Here is a 13,135-nt window from a genome sequence, read left to right as displayed (position 1 = left end):
CATCACACACACCCTGGGACTTTCTAAGACTGGTTGGTTGGTCCTGAGACACTCAAGTGACCGTAGCCTCCATGTTGACCTTCTGACTCCCTCCAGTCAGCAGACCCCTGCCTCGGCCTCTCACACCCCGGCTCTCCCCACTTGCGTGGCCTACCTGATTACAGTTCACCCTAGAGACCTTTGGACAGGAACCAGATTCTTAGAGAACAGGAAACCCTCTCTTGGGCCTGCCTGCTTTCTTACTATCCTGAGAGGCCAAAGGCTTGATTTTAGGGGCTCACGGTGACCCCTCCTGCAGATGCAATATAACAGGTACTCAAAGCCCAATTCTGGGGTCTGGAGGGGAGCTCCGCTGATCACGTGTTCACCTACTCTAGCATCCACAGAGTGAGTTTGATCCCCTGAAGAGCATAAGCCAGGTACGTCAGGTACGTGACATATTCCTGTACACCACTGAGGGATGATAGCAGAAAGATGAGAAGTTAAGGTCCTTGGCTACATAGCCAGTTTGGGGGCCAGCCTGGGCTACTCGAGACCATCTCAAGACACATCAAACCAAACCAAACCTCTCCTATTTCTTTTATGAGACAGGCTCTCAAATTTGTAGCCTAGGTTTGATGGCCTGAAACTCATTGTGTATCTCAGAAGGGTCTCAAGATCGCAATGCTCAGCCTCCAGAGTGCTGGGATTACATGACTGTACCACCATGCCCCAGCTCAAAAGTAACACTACCACCAGTCTCAGGACTCAGAGTGTGTGTGCTGTGTGTGTGCACGCACACACATGCACGCACTGGAGCAACTGAGGCTAAGAAAGCCAGTCAGATCTGGCTCAGACAGATAGCAATGCTCCTGGCCACACCTTTGTTATTTTACTTACTTTTAAGAGCACCCTGTGCCCCGCAGGTGATTCATATAGCAGCATTCTCAAAGCCTGCAATTTGCCCCAGTGCTCGGCTTCACATATGAGCTTCTGCCGCCGCAGGCGAGCGCCAGACCCATCCGCACGGGTGTCACCCGGGGCCAGGGCACCAATAAATAAAGATCTGCATGAGCTTCTTGGCTCGTCTCTGGCACCCAGGAGAAGGTACCTCTTCCTGCTCTTGTGCTTCACCCTGGGGAGAGTGTGGTTCGTCACCCGAGGGTGTGCTGTGCAGGCTCAGCTTTAATTAATCAATCACCAAGCGATGAATTGGTTAATGTGGGGCCCACTCCCCCGTGGATGACTGGCACAGTAATGAATGCCAATTATTTCAGCATTAATAATTAATCTCCAACCGTGCCTGGGAAGAAGTAGAAGGCACACAGGACTCAAATCAGCTCTGAGAGCCAGCCAGACACCCGGGCTGCTGCTCTCCTGTCTGAGGCTCTGAGCTCCCGGTCTGTGCTACGGAGGGTGAGAAAGGTATCGAGACCAGGGGAGCGAGGTGGGCCCCCAAACAGGGGCAAAGCTAAGTTGCACGAGGGCTGGGCTAGGCTTGCTCGCCGAACTGAGTGCTGGGGACAGTCACACGCGGCAAGTGATTAATATTTGATGATTCTCATCCTGACCCCACCCAGCCCATCGCCCGAGGGTTTCCTAACCTTAGATAACTTTCTATCTGTTTGAAAAATGGCTGATTTATGCACTCATTCATTTGTATCACCATCTGTTGAGTATCCTTTAGTTTTAAAAAATTATGTGCCTGTGTATACAGGAGCGCAAGTGCCTCGGAGGCCAAGACTTTGGATCCCCCAGAGCCGGAGTTCTAGGCAGTTGTGAGTTGCCTCGTGTGGAACCTGAGAACCAAACTCCAGTCTTCTGAAAGAACAGGAAGTCCTTTTATCTGCTGCAGCTCCAGACAGCGACTCTCCCGTGTCTGTGAGAGAAGGACAGGGGGCTTTAGAAGTCACCTTCAGGGTGTAGCTGGAGACCCAGGAGTGCATCCCTTGAGGGATTGGTCTGTGGCCTTGGTGGCCATTGGTGCTGACTCTAGGCACAGTGGAAGGACCTGAAGCCTCTTTGAAGCCAGTCTGCAAGAGCCTTCACCCATGAAAGCCAATTGTTTGTGCACCACGGGAGAGGAGTGGCTGGTGTGTCTAGCTGGGTTATACTGTTTGTCAGTGGCTGCTCTGGGGGCATACAGTCACAAACAGAATCCAGGGTCTATGGGCAGCAGGCCTGTGAGATTTGGTGATTCGAAAGGCCAAGGAGAGGCCACTGCTGAAGTTTCGGGAGTGCCTAGAGGTTCCGTGTCATTCTCCAGATGGGGAAACTGAGACTCATTGAGGGACTGGAACTTCCCAAGGCCTCACAGAACATGGAACCTGGTGTGGTAGCCTAGATACTTCCCAGGTGCTTGTGGTGGGCCTGACTGCAGGGCCCCTTCTAAGCAGAGGCTGAACCCCCAAATGCCACTGTAACAGCGCATTTGTGCAACATGGCTCTTCCGGGCAAGCGTAGACACAGAGGGGGAAAGAGTGGAGGAGGTGGTTTCAGATGCCAACCTGCCAGCTACATCCTGGTCCTAGCCTTCCTGCTCACGGCGTTTTCCAAGCGTGCAGGTAGGCCAATGCTAAGAGGATGAGTCCTTTGGGAGACTACAGCACGGCTTTCCAGAATGTGGCTACTCTGTCCTCGCTGTGTGTCCTGAAGCTGGTGCACAACCTTTCTGTGCCTAGATTCCCTCTTCAAATACTGGCACTAAACATGATGTTTATGTCCTGTGCTAGTCCTCATTCGAAGAGGTAATAACAGCAAGCACTGTCTGGGTTCTCCTAACGTTCTATAGCCTTTGCATAGGTATCGTTAATTCAGAGACTTGGGCAACAGCTCAACTGGTACAGTGCTTGCCTCAAATGCACGAGGCCTGAGTTCCAACCCTAGGACCTCATAAACTGTGTAGAGTAGCATTTTCTGATCACAAAGATCAGAAGATCCAGATCCTCCTCAGGTGCACTGGAGGCTAGCCTGGGCTACATGAAATAGGTAAATTAAAATTAAAGAACACGGCTTTGCCAGTCCTTTGGCAATTTCAATACTCAAGGGTCTGAATTTCCTGGGCTGGCATAAATGTCTGGATAGGGCACTGGGGTGGGTGCTGCATGAGCAGAAAAGATGTCAGATTCAGAGAAACTCTGCTTGTATGTCTGTACCGGTGTGCAAGCCTATGTCGCTAGGCGGGGAGCCAGGCAGTCACGACCAGGTTTTCCTGAGCATCTCAGATTCAAGACTCCTGGTGCAACAACCTCTGAGGGAACACAATGCCCAGCAGCAAGGGGGTCTGAACTGTATTTTCCAAGGCTCCTTCCCAGAGGGTCTATGTTCTGTCTCCAGCATGCATCAGCAGGTTGCCCTTTCTAGTGCCTCCTAAAGACTTTGAGTGTAGGCTGGCCTTGTAACCATCCTGTGTCTGGACTCCTCTTGCCATGTTCTTATCTTACTTTATCGAACTTTTCTGCTGGCTGCTGGTGAGGGAGGTCCAGAGACTTTGCTGGGCTCCCTCAAGGTCACACAGCAGCTGGAAGACAAGAAGAGTCTTAGCAGATTCAAGGACAAGCTGGACCAGGGCCCTGGAGCCTCTCCTCCCTCTTTCCCTTCCTCCTGTGCTCTTTCCTTCCTTCCTGTCACTCAAGAAAAATGTATTTGAACACCATCCAAGGGCAGCTGTGCCCTCAGGAATTCCTAGGCTGTGAGAATGTGGCGTGGGGGGGGGGGGGTCGCCCTCAGGAGGGCGTGTGGGGAAATGGCTGTGATGAGCTAGTTCGAAGGTAGGAGGTAGAAAGTAGATCACAGAGCCCTGGGGAAGGGTTCTGCTTGGCACGGAAATTACCCGAGCCATCAGCAAGCAGGCAGGGAGCACGGGGTTGTCCTGTGGGTACTCTGGGGGCCGAGAAGCAGGAGCGGGGCTTGTCCAGGAAGCCTCGTTCTGTAGCAGATGCTCTCAGACAGACCCTGCAGAGAGCCCAAAGCACCTGCAGCCCGAAGGCTGAGTGCTCTAGGAATGGAGATCTGTCGGTCTCGTCTATCTGAATGTATGCCTTACTCATCTGGGTCCTGACTCAACTCCTGGTAGAATGCTCTGCTTTTCCTGGAATACAGCTGGGCACCCTCCCCTTGGTGGCCCTGAGTCATTGCTTCTTTGGACCCTGGAAGCCATCTTAGCGCCGTTCCTCCCTTGAGGGACCAGACAAGTGGAAGGAGGCCAGAGAGTAAGGAGAGCAGGGCACACACTGGCAGGCAACCTGGAGGAGGTGTCCCACCAGGCAGGGGCCGGCTCGGTGAGCTGGTAGAAAGGGTCCGTCTCTATAAAGACTATATTTCGCTTTGCCACATCCACAACTCTGTTCTTTTTGTTTTGTTTCTCAGCAAAGTCCTTCTTTGAGCCTCAGTTTTCTCCTCTGCAAATGGGGATAATAGTGCTGTCATCAATTTACAGCAAGACCCCAAACACTGTCTGCCAGGGAGTGGAGCTGGCTCAGCTGTTAGACGGCTTGATAGCATCGTAAAGGGAGCCCTGGTCTTCTTCTTCAGCACCACCTAAAACCAGACTCTGTAACTGTGACAAAAGCCCGTAATCCCTGTTTTCTGGAGGTGGAAGCAGGAAGGTCAGAAGTTCAGTTACAGAGGAGTTTTAAGCTAACTTGAGCTACAGGAGAACTGGTCTCAACGAGCAAGCAAATACTTACCCCCCCCCCACCCCATGAAACACTGCCTATAGGGCCAGCAAGATGGCCCGAAGAGTAAAGTACCTGTTGCTAAGACTGACATCTTAACATAAATCGCCATGACTCAGGAGAGGACACACTCTCCCAAAAGCTGTCCTCACGCACCCTGTACTGTGAGAAAGTCCCCAAAATAAATGAATAAATATAATTGTAAAGAAAAATAAGGGGCCGGAGAAATGCTTCAGCAGCTAAGAAAACTTGCTGCTCTTCTAGAGGACCTGCCTGGGTTTGGTATGGCAGACAGCCGCTCATAACTCTAGTTCCTGGGGTTGTAACCTCATCTTCTGGCCTCTGTGGGCACCAGGTATGCACTTGGTACATACATACATGCAGGCAAAACACTCATACGTATAAAACTGATTACATAAATGTAAAAGTGCCTGTAAAGGTCTTGATACTTAGTAACTGCGCACCCAGTGTTCTCCACCACCGCCATCACAGGCATTGCCATTGCGTAAGGAGGAACCATGAGCCAGAGCTCAGAAGAGACACCTGTCCCCACACCCACACATGTGGAGCCTGCGCATCAGAGGCTAGGGGCCTGGGAAGTAGAGGACAGGCCCGGGGAAGAACTCTCCAGAAGATGGAGCATTGGTGAGCTCAGCAGCCGGGAAGGGGGTCCACCTCCTGCTTCCACCTCAAACCCTGCTAAGTCTGTGTGGACCTAAGACCACTTTATCAATTTTTAAAATGTATTTTATGTGTGTGGGTGTTTTGTCTGCATGCACATCTGGTGCTTGCAGAAGTCAGAAGGGGGCATCGGATCTCCTGGGACTGGATTCCCGGATGGTTGTGAACCACCCTGTGAGTGTTGGGATTGAAACTGAGTCCTCTTAACTGCTCTTAACTGCTGAGCCATTCTTGAGCCCCCAGGGTCACTTTTTATTTTGTCATTTTTTTTATTTGTTTGTTTGACAAGGTCTGGCTGGTTTGGAACTTGACCTATAGCACAGGCTGACTTTGAATTCACAGAGATCCAACTGTCTCTGCTTCCCAAGTGCTGGGAATAAAGGTTTGTTTTGCCAGTTATAGGCATATGATTGGGGTCTATACCCAGCAAACCTAGCAATTCACTTATCTAAGTTGTACAATTCTTTAGTTGTTAGTTTGTGTGCAAGGCCAGAGTTCAACATCAGGACTTCAATTGTTTCTCTACTTTATCTTCTGAGACAAACTCTCTCACTGGACCTGGGGCTTGCCTGTTCACAAGGCTTGCCGGCTAGGGCACCCCTGGGTCTGCCTGTCTGCTTCCCACACTGGGTTTACACTGCATCTTGGACCAGGCTTTCTCACATGGGTTCTGGAAATGGGTTGCAGATTACTGTTGCTTTTGTGGCAAACTCTTCTCCCCAGCTCCAATTTATTGTAATTTCTTTTACTTATTTATGTATTTGGGGGCAGTGTGTCAAACCAGATGATCTGAGTTTGACCCTCAGAACCCACACTGTAGAAGGAGAGGATTGCTTTTCGAAAGTTCTCTTCTGACTTTCATATGCCTGCTTTGGCATTTCTGGGTTATTCTAGGTTTGTCTTTTTTTCTCATCCGTTTTGGGCGGCGAGGCTCTCACATAGCCCAGGCTGGTCTCAAGCTTGAACTTCTCCTCCTCCTGCCTGGCATGAAGAGCCCCGAACTATGCGTGGTTAACATGGTGCTGTGAATGGGGCCCAGACTCACCATACCTGGCTTAGAATCAACTTTTATATCGTGAGTGACCTTGAGCTTTTATATAGTGACCTTGTATCTGAATCTGGGCTTGCCTAATTTACAGTTTCTGGGTGGCTTCCTCAGGATTTTCTGTGTACAAGATCATGTCATCTGCGAGTGGAGAGAGCTTTACTTTTTCCTTTCCAAGCTTGGCTCCCGTGTTTCCTTCTGCAGCCTCGGTTCCCTGGCTCAGGCCTCTAGGGCATCTGCTTTTGTACAGGAAGGGGGGGTTCCTCCATCTGCTCAGAGAAGAGGGCCACCCTGTTCTGCTTCCGTATACCTGGGGAACTTCAGCTCTGTTCTTACACAGAGCAGCGTTCATTCCCTCTTCTCTCCTCTCTCTCCCCCTCCTCTCCCTCCTGCTGGCTTTGACTACCTCATTCCCACCTCTTATCATAGGGGACCTGCACTGGACCATTGCCCCCCGCAGTACCCCACATCTTCCCGGATCCTGTGTCTTCTATGCTCTCCGACACCCTTCTCCCTCTTCAGCCCGGCCCTGGGCTCTACCAGCATGCTACCCATTGCTGCCCTGTCTTGATTTGATGACAAGGCCAGCAAAAGCAGGCTCCCTGTGCTTGAAGCTACAATGACCACTTTTCTGGGCGCCCCAAATCTTAGGAATTTGTGGGTAGTCAGCAAGTGCCATCACTTTGGTGTGGTGGTCCCCGTAAGGCAAGACAGGAGACATGGGCTCAGAGGGGCAGAGTGCTGGGAGGGGTAGTCGGGATCAGAGAAGAGCATGGAATCCTGAAGTCTCTATGAAGAAGTAGAATCACCGTGGCTAGAACAGGATTCTGGAGAGGCTAGAGGTTTGGAAGGAAGCAGGAGAGAGTGTGCTGGCTCCCTGAGTGCAAACTAGACAGCCCGGCTCTTCATAGACCATGCCCAGGAACTGCTGTGTAGAAGTTTCTAGTACTTTCTACAGGGGAGTTGTTAAATATTCTCAGGACACCCTAGAAGCCAGTAGGAAAAATGAGCACAGAGGACAGCCTTTAAAGAGGGGCTTCTGGGTTGGGCAGACGTCCAGTTGGCAAAGTCCTTGCTGATCCCCTGAGCTTAGGAACCAGCTGGTCAGTCCAGCCAATCAGTGAGCTCCGGGTTCAGGGAGAGACCCTGTACCCCCTCCCCAAAAATAAGATGGAGAGTGATCAAGAAAAACAGCAATGGCAGACAATGACCCCTGAGACTGACCATTTGCAAGTGTGTGTGTGTGTGTGTGTGTGTGTGTAGAGAGAGAGAGAGTTGAAGGTCGTGAGATAATCTAGTATATAAAGGCAATGAAGGCATTTGCTGCAAGATCTCAATGACCTGAGAAGCCCCAGGATTGTAAAAGCGGGACTCTCCTCTGACTTCCACATGTATGTGTACCTTGATACACAAAATGCACACACACACACATATTTGGGTGAAGTGACACACACCTTTAATGTCAGTACTTAGGAGTTCGAGACAGGCCGATTTCTGTGAGTTCAAGACCAACCCGGTCCACATAGAAAGTTCCAGGACAGCCAGGACTATGAAGAGAGACTCTGCAACAAAACAACAACAAATATAAATGAAAATGTGTGTGTACATATACAAAACTAGATGAAAATGTGTGTGTACATATACAAAAGTAGATGAAAATATGTGTGGGCACATACACAAAAGTAGATGAAAAAGAAAGAGAAATATGAGAACACTGCCCCCTTTTGCTGCGATCCACTCTCGATGCCTTGTCTCCGTGTGTTGGGCCTCAGGCCGCATCTCTAGCCATGTCTAAGCCGAATCGGGCTCGAACCCAGGGATTCCTGAATGTTAGGCACTTACTCCACCAACTGAGCTATTTACCAGCTTTTTTGTTTGTTTGTTTGTTTGGTTTGGTTTCTCAAGACAGGGTTTCTCTGCGTAACAGTTTTGGCTGTCCTGGAATAGGCTGGCCCTGACTGAACTCACAGGGATTTACTATCTCTGGCTCCCGAGGGCTGGGATTAAAGGTGTGTGCTACCACTGCTCAGTTTAATCTGAGAATTGGCCGCCTCAGTGTGTTTGGGAAGGCTCGTGCAGGCCTATGGCACTTGAGTCCGAACGCTGACTTCTCAGGGCCTTTGTACTCTGAAGTTTGAAATCGTTTACGTATTTGTGTGTACACATGTTGGCGCGTGTATGCCATGGCATGCGTGTCCAGGTCAGAGGACATCTTGGAGGAGTAGATTCTCTCCTTTCACCAGGGGAGGGTCTTTGGTCAGGCTTGGTAGCCAGAGCCCCTACCTTTGGAGTCACTCTCTAGAACTAGAAACCCACCTACCTCTGTCTCCGGAGGGCTGCAGTCGAAGACTCGCAGGCCTTCACACCCAGTTCATTTTTTTTCTTTCTTTCTTTCTTTTTTTGTTTTTTTGTTTTTCGAGACAGGGTTTCTCTGTGGTTTTGGAGCCTGTCCTGGAACTAGCTCTTGTAGACCAGGCTGGTCTCCAACTCACAGAGATCCTCCTGCCTCTGCCTCCCGAGTGCTGGGATTAAAGGCGTGCACCACCACCGACCAGCTCCCAGTTCATTTTCTTGCAAATAGAGTTGTAGTCACATAATTCTACTGAGGGGGCTGAAGTCTCATGGAAGTGAACCCCTCAGGGCCCTGTCCTCATCTTCACCTGGCCTGAGGGCGGGGAGGGGATGCAGGGTGGGTGTGTCTCCACACGGCCTGAGGGGCATGGGGTGGGGTGGGGGTGGGAGGAGGATAGGGGGAGCAGTGTGGTGGGGTGTGTGTGAATTGGTCAGGGGTTGTGGGTACAGCCAGCCTGTTTTTCCTCCCCACTTCTTCTCTCTCTCTCTCTCTCTCTCTCTCTCTCTCTCTCTCTCTCTCTGCCTCGCTAAGGTGTCCTTGAACTCTGGGACTTCCTATCTCTACCTTGGAGGTGCTAGGATTATCACAGCAAACTACCACACCTGGCTCCATCTTTCCCCTTTTTTTTGAAAGAGAAAGGAACTCTTCCTCTAGACCAGAATAGTGCCAGGAAAGTGGGCTTCCACCTCCAGATTTAGCATAAGGGTGTGTTTTCTGGGACCTGGTCTTCACCCAGCCGTCACTGGCCAGAAGCCTGCCGGAGACCTCTGCCATCAGGTTCTCAGAGAGAGAGGCCTGCAGGGAAACTGCTCCCTTTCAGTGGCTGAAGAAAGAGCTTCCCGGAGAGAGGGCTGTGCAGGAACGGGGTGGGGAGGTGAAGTCAGGAAGACTCCTGAGGGAGTCTGAAGGAAGGTCAGAAGTTGTTCAGATGAAGGAGGGAGTTTGGAGGGGAACCATGGCAGGGGCAAAGACTGGGGTATAGTCACCAGCACACGCGGCTAGGGTGTGACTCAGCTGGTGGAGAGTTGTCTAGTATTCAGGAAGTCCTGCGTTCAGTTCCCTAAACCACAAAAACCTCAGTTGCTGGCTTCCCCAGGAAAGCTGGGGATATATCTCTCCTTTCTAGGATTCAGTGCTCGGGGCAGAGTGTAGCCATTTCCTCATTTGAGGGCAGAGTTAACTGTGTGCCTTTGAACGGGGTTGGGGGAGTTCACTCCCTCACTCAGTCCGCCTGCCTGTCCCATATCTAAGGATCTTCGGGTTTAGTGAACATGGATTTTGGATAAGGCCAAGCAAGTGTCTGGGTCACTTCTGTCACTCAGCATTGACTTCTAAGGAAGCGGGCATTCCTGACTGTCTCCCCAATGGGATGGGACCGCTGGCAGTCTGGAGCAAGCCTGCCCTGGCTGCTTTTGCTTGCTCTATCCGTGATACGAAAGCTCCTTATCTCTGTTGTGTCTCGTGGCTGGCTGGGGGGCTTCTTAATCTTATAGCTGGGCTGGTGCTGGCCAAGGCAGCTGTGGGCTCCCCTTTGCCCTATGTCCTTGCTCCCAAGGCCCCTGCTGGCCCAGGGCTGCTAAAGCACTCCTGACTTACCAAGTTGGCATAGACTTGGGCTTTCCCCAGAAGTCCGAGGGGCTGGCAGACTGACACTCATATTGTACTAAGTTGGCCTCTTGGGTCTCCTGAATTTAAGCTGTCACGATCAGAGACCTCTTCCCAGGTAGGCTGACTGTATGGTGGAATTCTGCAGTGAGAACCCAGGAAGCTGTGGGCCCTGCCCTCTGGAGCATCCTGAGGCCTGCTGGTGTTTTGGGTTGTTGTGCAGGTTTTGGGTATCCTTGGTGACCATCACTAGGGGTTGGTGGACCCCAGATCTATTCTGTAACGAACAAGGCCAGACTGGGCCAGGACAGTGCACTGCTAGCAGGTCAGGTATTTGGGGACCCAGATGAAGACACCTTAGTGACTGCCTAGCCACGTGGTTCCAACCAACATCCCCTCATCCAGGCCTTGTCTGCTTGGCTGGCTTCAGCTCTGAGAAATGAGAAGGTCAGGTGACTGCGCTTGATGTTTGAAGCTACTCCTCCTGAGGACGTAGCTCAGCTAACAGAGCACGGTCTCACTAGGTTCACCTGCCCTCAAATGGGCATGCTGGGGGACACCATTCCCTAACGTGAGAGGTGGAAACAGAAGGGTTACAGGTTCAAGGACATCCTTGCCTACACACTGCTAGGCCAGCCTGGGTTAAATGAGCTGTTTTTGTTAATCTCCCTTTGTTCCAGCTGTGACAAGGTCCCCCTTTTCCTGGTCCTCCACTGTTTCCCCAAGAGACAGGTCTGGCTTCAGGCTCACCCAAAAGCTGAGAGAAATGTCTAGGGCCACATTAAGGGTGGACGGTGAATGCTGGGTGTTGAATTCTGTGTATGGGGACAGATGACGAACCACTCTACTTAGGACTATAGCCCTGGAGAGCAGAGCACTGGGATTCATACTGCATCAGGTCAGCCTTCCGGGTCTCCTGAATCTAAGCTGCCTGTGGCCTTGTGACCAGAGAGAGATCCTGGTGGCCTGGTTGTAAGGTGGTGACTCTCTGATCGGGCTGTAGATTTGCAGGCCCTCTTCATAGTTGAACCGCAGAGTAACTCAGCTCTGAACGGTGGCTGGAGTCTGACAGTGTGGTCCTAATCAAGAGTGAGTGCCTTCATCAGCTCAGCCTTAGTGACCTTGGCATTCCTTCCTCTTTTGCTCTGTAATCTCCCCTCCCCAGTGCTCTGTCCACTGCCTGGGGAACTCCTTCCCCACATTTCCTTTTTCTCCACCACATCAAACCCCATGCAATCTTATTTATAAACTTTTTTTTTTCTGCCTCAGTGTCTTGTAAATTCCCCACTGGTCTATGGGAAGACTGGGCACAGCAGTTGGACTCATGCTTAGAGTCCTGGGTTCCACCCCCACCAGGCTGTAATCCTAGCCTCTGGTAGGTGGAAACAGAGGACCAGAAGCTCAGGGTCATCCTTGGCTACAGAGAGCATTTGAGGCCAGCCAGGGCTACAGTGAGTCTGACTCTCTCTCTCTCTCTCTCTCTCTCTCTCTCTCTCTCTCTTCCTCCCTCCCTCTCTCCTTCCCTCCCTCCCCTTCCCTCATTTTCCTTCTTTTCCCTTCTTCCCCTCTCTTTCTTTTTTTTTCCGAGGCAGGGTTTCCCTGTGTAGCCCAGGCTGTCCTAGAACTCACTCTATAGACCAGGCTGGCCTCTAACTCACAGAAATCTACTTGCCTTTGCCTTCGCAGTACTGGGATTTAAGGTGTGCACTACCACTTCCGATTTGAGACCCTGTCTCAAAAAGAGATGAGAGAGAGAGAGAGAGAGAGAGAGAGAGAGAGAGAGAGAGAGAGAGGGAGAAAGGGGCTAGAGAGTAGATGGGCTGTAGAGATGGCTCAGTGGTCAAGAGCACTTGCTGCTCTTGCAGGAGATGGAGGTCTGGTTCCCAGCACCCACCTGAAGGTTCACAACCATCCCTGGCTCTAGTTCTGAGTGGGAACAGTTACGGTTGTTGGCACCACCCCTGGGCTATAGGCCCTTCAGCCTAGACCAAGTGTGAGCTGCCAGGTTCAGCTGTGATTGGCGCCAGGGCCAGACTCAGGCTGAAGCATCTAACTGAACTCCAGCAATCTTCTAAATGCAGTGCAGTAACTTGGGGAAAGAGAAAGTGTTTTCAGTTTGCAGGAAAGGAAACTGGGCACCCTGTTAAATAATGCCCTAAGTCAAAGCTGGTGGGAGTTGTATTCAAAGCAACCACCCCGGGCTGATCACAGCCACTGAGCTGATCACGCCTCCCTTCACTCTGCTTATTGAGCCTCAGTTCCTTCATCTGTAAAATGGACTGGTTCAAAGACTGGGCAGTGGACTTTGGTGTGTACAGTCCTGGCTATGCAAGCATTAGGACTTGAGCTCAGATCCCAGCAACCACATTAGAAAAAAAAAAAGCCTTGGGATCAGTTGGTAAAGCACACACCACCATGCCTGATAGTCTGAGTTCAATCCCAGGACCTACCTGGTGGGAAGGAAAGACACAACTTCCACTCATTGTCCCCTGAATTTCACATTGTGCTGTGCCATGCTCACACCCATTCCACATGTGCAGAACAACAAGCGGTTTTACTTCGCCTGTCTAAAACACCTAATTGGCCTAATAAAGAGTTGCATAAGCAATAGCAAGGCAGGAGAAAGAATAGGTGGGGCTGACAGGCAGAGAGAAAAAGTAGGAGAAATCTGGGGAGAGAGATCAAGGAGGAGCCAGGAGAGGAGGACATCAGGGGCCAATCACCCAGCTACACAGCAAGCCACAGAGGAAGAAGTAAGAAAGTTAAACAGAAGGAGAGAAAGGAAGAATCCCAGAG

This window comes from Microtus pennsylvanicus, chromosome 10 (genome assembly GCF_037038515.1).
Source record: "Microtus pennsylvanicus isolate mMicPen1 chromosome 10, mMicPen1.hap1, whole genome shotgun sequence".
Classification (NCBI taxonomy): domain Eukaryota; kingdom Metazoa; phylum Chordata; class Mammalia; order Rodentia; family Cricetidae; genus Microtus; species Microtus pennsylvanicus.
Note: the sequence above shows the minus strand (reverse complement) of the source record.